The sequence below is a fragment of the Bidens hawaiensis genome, unplaced genomic scaffold, assembly GCF_021521415.1.
Source record: "Bidens hawaiensis isolate Kalapana, Puna unplaced genomic scaffold, B.hawaiensis_p1.1 tig00002059_1, whole genome shotgun sequence".
NCBI classification, from domain to species: Eukaryota; Viridiplantae; Streptophyta; class Magnoliopsida; order Asterales; family Asteraceae; genus Bidens; species Bidens hawaiensis.
The window spans coordinates 120,781-127,490 of NW_027491111.1; positions in this window are offsets into that span (position 1 = coordinate 120,781).

Sequence of the window (6,710 nt, forward strand, 5' to 3'; positions counted from 1 at the left end):
GTGGAGAATCATTCTAAGTTGTGCATGTCTCCATATACATCTTTCCGAATGATAGGCAGAAAAGTGATTACCCAGTCATACACGAGCCCGTGAGTGTTCTGATTCCCGAGAAGATGGTGTGTCAAGTACCTGCAGTGATCCAGATTCGGGACTTGCAGTCGTCTATTATTTGAAGTTGTATTAATATCTTTATTATTAAAAAAAATAATAATAAAAAATAAATAAATTGTTGGACTCGGTCTGCCCAAGAGACATATTAAATTGATGTGGCTAGTACGTTATGATCCAAGTCGGGTCATACCCAATAACAAGCTAGACAAACACCGATAATATTCGTTCATATATGATGTGATCATAACAAATGAATATTAACACTTGAGTTATTTGGAAAGGGGTTTCTAAACAAAATGTACTTGTGTAATAAACAAATCATATGGATGATTTATGTTTTATGAAAGAACATTACATAGTGTTATTTAAGTTGGTTAAATAACAATATGTGAATAATAATAACCAAGCATGTCTCTTAACATATAATAGGTTTTATAAGTTATAAGTTATAAACTTATAAAAGTATATATGTATGGATATATATATATATGTTTAAAGTTTTATAAAAGAAAAAGATAATAACTCTTTCAAATATATTATTTTTTTATTATTGAGTGGAGACATGCAAAGGGTTTGATTGGTGGAGAGAAAGATGGCTTTGAATAAAACCAAACTTTTCTCTTTCATTTTTCATATAACACACACAACATACATGCAAGTAAACATCAATTCTCTCTTCCTTTCTTTCTCTTGATTTCGGCCAAACTAAGGCAAGGAAGAAGGTGTTAATCAAGTGTTTAAATCCTAGCTAAGAAGGTGTGTTGTTGAAGCTTGGGGTATACTAGCTTGAGGAGCTTCCATATTCAAGTTCTTGCCTTTCAATCATCATCCTTTTCACACTTCTTTGGTTACTTGAAAGGTAGTTTAACATGCATGAACTTATAGTGACATGCATGTGTTTGATAGTGTGTAATTCGTATTTGGATCCGGGTTTGGGTTTTGCATGTATTGAATTGGTTCTATACACTAAAACTAACAAGATTTAAAACTTATATCCGCTGCGTTTTTGGTAAAATAAGGATTTTATCACTTTGATAATCTTGTTAAAACCCAACAATGGCATCAAGAGCCGCTTATACGAATGCATGCTTCATTAGACCCAAAATTTTTCGGTTTTATGGTGGGTTTCACCATTTGGCCGAAAATTTTAGGGGTTTTGGTTACCCCATGGTTTTTCAAGGTTATACTTTACATGCATGTGGTAATCTTGAAAAACCAAGTCATTTGGATGATTGTTTAGTTTGTTTGGACAAAACCCGAAACTTTCGGTTTGCTTAAGCTTGGCCGAAAGTTTTGAGGCAAAAAGGGGAACCATTTTGGTCTTGTATTATTGCATATTTGGATGTGTGTAATAGATGTTCATAACCTAGCCATGGCCTTGTGTTTGGTTGAATGATTGTGTTAATTGTTTGCTCATTCGATTTGGTTGTAATATTTATTTGGGTTTGTAATCTATTTATTCATTCATATGGCTTGTAATAATAAGTAGATTAGATGTATTTCTTTTACCAGAAAAATGTATTAGGATATATTTTGTAAAAGAAGATGCATGGATGGAAGCCCAAATAAAATGATGAAGACCACAACACCGGGAGTAAACACTTGGAGCATATGGATGCGGAATCAAGTGGGAGTTCACCGACACAAGTGCATGTTCTTTTGGGTCCCTTAGGAGAGACTTTTTGACACACTTGTCTTCGGTCAACAAGTGTGGTCAACATTAGGAGGCTATGGTTATGAACTTGTGGTTGTGTATATTTTATGCTTGCATAATTGATTTACTTATTATTTGCAATATGGTTTGCTTAACAACTTAAAATCAACTAGCATAAAATTGGTTCTTTAGAAATCGTTAGGTAATAAAATTGGTTTTATTAATAGCTAATGATTTCATAATAAAATGGGTTTTATTAAAAGGAATTTTGAAAATGGGTTTTTCAACTAAGTACCATACATTTGAATGCATGCAAATGAAAGGTACAATAAATAGTTTTCCAATCTAGAATTTAGAAAACTAAAATCCCTTTTAAAAACAAGTTAAACACCATCCTTTTATACGACACTTAGTCACTTGTAGACTTGATAGTGGGTTAGGATCACCTAAGCACTTTTAAGAAAACTTGTGATCTTAAGGTGATTTTAGAAGTACTTTTGGCATTAGGATCACCTAACCACTTGTATGAGTAAACTCACACGTGTGTATAAGTAGGACGACTTGATTTGAAACCATGACTATAGGATCACCTTAACATGGCGTTCAAAGGTGTTGATGGGATTTAACATACCAACTAAACATATGATGTTTAACCGATCCCATAAAACTAGAAGTTGCAAAGGGTTGCAATCGTCAAACGTTGACTACCTTGTTAATTCGGATAGTAGGATAAAGGTCACCTAACTACTATTTGAATGAAACGTTGGGTTCTAGATTTTAATCAATAATTTTCTTGGAGACATTTAAAGGGTATTAAAGATTAAAATTTTATTAATATCGAAAATACTAATTTGAACTTTGTTAAATTCTTTTAGATGGCCGCAAACAATGCACCAAACGCAATTATCCCACACGTGCATAATCTATCACTAAGATCCATTCTGGATACGGATCGTCTAAACTTTACCAACTTTATGGACTGGTATCGAAACTTGAGAATTGTTCTCAAGCAAGAAAAGAAGTCCTATATATTAGACGATCCTATTCCCGATGAACCCGATGTCAACAACTTGGATGCCTATGCGGATTGGCTGAAATACAACGAGGATTCGGTGCAAGTTTCTTGCCTCATGTTGGGAACAATGATTCCCGAGATCCAAAAGGATTTTGAGAATCATGGGGCGTATGACATGATTACCCAGCTTAAGGAAATGTTCCTTACTCAAGCTCGGGTTGAGCAATTCGAAACGGTTCGAGCGCTTCATGCATGTCATTGGAAGAAACCCAATCTGTTTCATCTTATGTACTTAAGATGAAGAGCCACATTGATCGGCTTGAACGGCTTAACTGTCCCGTCTCAAAAAAGTTAGCCACGGATTTGATCCTAAATGGCTTAACTAAAAGGTTTGAGACATTCGTCATGAACTACAACATGAACGGATGGGACAAAAGCATTGGTAAGCTTCACGCAATGCTTAAGACAGCCGAAGCCGGCATGGGTAAAAAGGTTTTACCCGTTCTTGCGATCAATGAAGGTGGCTCAAAGAAAAGGCATCACCCGGAACCAAAGGCAAGGGTTGCCGTTGGCAAGGGGCAAGTCAAGAAGGGGTTCAAGGGAAAGGCAAAGGCGGAACCAAAACCAAAGAAGCTAAAGGTTAGCGCTGAGGATCCGTGCTTTGGTTGTGGTGAGATAGGTCATTGGGTGAGAAACTGTCCGACCTATCTCAAGGAGTTGAAAGCTAAGAGGGATGCGGGGCAAACCTCAGGTACAACTTTCATGATTCACATTGATCTTAATATTATTTCTTCTAATACATGGGTATTGGATACCGGATGTGGAACTCATATATGCAATTCATTGCAGGGGTTTAAAAGAAGAAATGAAGTGAAGAAATGAGATATAAGTCTTTTCATGGGCAATGGAGCAAAGGTTGACGTCCAAGCCCGAGGAGATTATGTTTTAAAACTTCCAAATGGTTTGGAAATTATTTTGAAAAACATTTTATATTCCCCTAGTTTGACTAGGAATATTATCTCTGTTTCTGTATTAAGACAATCTGGTTATGACTTTAAGTTTGTTGATAATGGTATTTATGTTTTCATGGATAATGTTTTTTATTTTAAAGCAATGCCGTTTAATGGCATTTATGAATTAATTCATGATGACTCATACATTGATAACTCGTTGTACCAAGCTAACACCAAAAGACTCAAAATGGATTTGAGTAATACTTTTCTTTGGCATTGTCGTCTTGGTCACATAAACAAGAATCGTATTCATACACTTCGAAAGAATGGTCTTTTGAAATCAAATGTTGATTCATTTGATGAATGTGAATCTTGTTTATTGGGAAAGATGACCAAAGAGCCCTTTAATGGAACAAATGAGAGGGCGAAAAACTTATTAGGTATCATACATTCGGATGTATGTGGACCTTTTAGGACAATGACAAGAAATGGTGAAAGATACTTCATTATCTTTACCGATGATTATAGTCGCTATGGGTATGTGTTCTTGTTAAGACACAAAAATGAGGCCTTTGAAATGTTCAAAGTCTTCCAAAATGAAGTACAAAATCAACTCAACAAAACAATCAAAGTACTACGTTATGATAGAGGAGGTGAATACCTCAATGATGCGTTTCTAGAACATCTTAGGAGTTGTGGGATTGTCTCACAACTTACTCCACCTGGAACACCACAACATAATGGTGTGTCCGAGAGGAGGAATCGAACTTTATTGGACATGGTTCGATCCATGATGGCTAGAAGCTCATTACCTCTATCATTTTGTGGTTTCGCTGTGATCTCCGCTGCCCGTATTTTAAATATGGCACCAACCGAGAAAGTGGATAGGACACCTTTTGAAATATGGCATGGAAAGGCTCCAAAATTTTCATATTTAAAGGTATGGGGTTGTGAGGCTTATGTTAAGATCTACACCCCTGAAAAACTTGAATGTCGATCCACTAAGTGTATATTTGTAGGATATCCCACGGATTCGATGGGATATTATTTCTACAATCCAAGCGAGCATAAAGTGTTTATAGCTCGAAAGGCTAAGTTCTTGGAAAGAAGGTTCCTTATGGAAGGAACTGATAGAACTGTAGAACTCGAAGAGGATCGAGAACTATGTAACATCCTAAAAATTTTAATGATGAATAAAGGAAGTTATGTTTAGTGATTTCGCGTAATTAATTAGTATCGGGTAGGGAGCGGGTCTTGGACGTGGATTAATTGAGATGGGTTAAATAAGAATGGGATTTCAGGGATATAAATACCCCCAAAATCCCAAAAATATCTTCATTTACATCTATTTCTTCACACACTCAAAACACACACATTCTAACCGATCAAGATTCGAAGCCGAGACCCGAGATTTTGTTGATAGATCTGAGTTGGTAAGGTAAGAACAAATCCAACAAAGCTAATATTACTAAAAATGGTTAGGATTGGATGGGTTAACCGGACCCGAAACCCAAACTGCCCAAATCGGACCCCTAAAATGTCGATTTTAGGCCGATTTGATGGTTGGGATTTGTAGGCGCCGATCATACGATTCCGTGGGTACCAAAATCGAGTTATTTGGCTAAGAAACGAACGATTTATGGGCAAACAGATCTGCAGCGCGATAACTTCGCCTGCAAGATTAAGTTCGCCTGATGAACTTCGCCTTCAAGCGTAACTTCGCCTTCAAGCGTAACTTCGCCTAAGGATAACTTCGCCTACGGCCAAGTTCGCCTAAGGATAACTTCGCCTGAAGCCAAGTTCGCATAAGGATAACTTCGCCTGAAGCCAAGTTCGCCTAAGGATAACTTCGCCTGAAGCCAAGTTCGCCTAAGGTTTAACTTCGCCTGAAGCCAAGTTCGCCCGAGGTTTAACTTCGCCTGAAGTGAAGTTCGTTTAGAAAATAAATTAAAAACCTAATGGAAAATGTGTTAAGACAGTTAATGGAAATAAAATTTTTCCAAGCTGACCTGGCAGCTCGACCCCAGCCAGGGGCTCTGCCCCTTGGACCATGCTAAGGGCTGCCGCCCCTAGACCCCGCTGCCAGGGGCGCTGCCCCCGGACCCCCGTTCGTTGTGGGTAGTAATTAAGACTAGAAAGATGTTATAAGTAGTGATAGTTAAATTGATATGTATACTTGTTATACAGTCAGCCGTGCACAACTGAAGAAAGGGATTACGATCAACGGAGAACGTAACCGTGTTCAGGTGAGTTTCTAGCCCCATTTATGTGTTACGTTTTCGGGGCTGTGTGCATACTCAATATGTTTGTTAATACACTTATCCTAAGAGATAAGTGTATGCCTTATGTGGATAATGTGAAATGTATGAATGATTGCTTGATGGTACGTGAACGATCTTCGGATATTGCACGTACTGTCAGGTTGTAACGCTATGTATAAGGTAAGTATGTTATGTATGTTTATGTGTATGAACATGATAGAGATAATAGAAGAAAGAAATGATAATGTATGGTTGTATGGTTACGAAAAGGGTACCGAGCCCTAATAATACTCGAGGTATGATATATGGTTGTTTGGTAACGAAGAGGGAATCGAACCCTACTAATATTCGAGAACTAGGGAACTGAACCCTACTAATATTCGAGGAAGAAGGGTACCGAGCCCTAATAATACTCGAGGAAAGAGGGTACCGAGCCCTAATAATACTCGAGGAAAGAGGGTACCGAGCCCTAATAATACTCGAGGAAAGAGGGTACCGAGCCCTAATAATACTCGAGGAAAGAGGGTACCGAGCCCTAATAATACTCGAGGAAAGAGGGTACCGAGCCCTAATAATACTCGAGGAATGTAGGGCGTAATGCTCTTTATAACATAAGATATAAAAGTAAGTTAATACAAAAGAAAGTAAGAAAGTATGAAAGTAAGAAAGTATGAATGTAAGAAAGTATGAAAGTATGAAAGTATAAAAGTATGAAT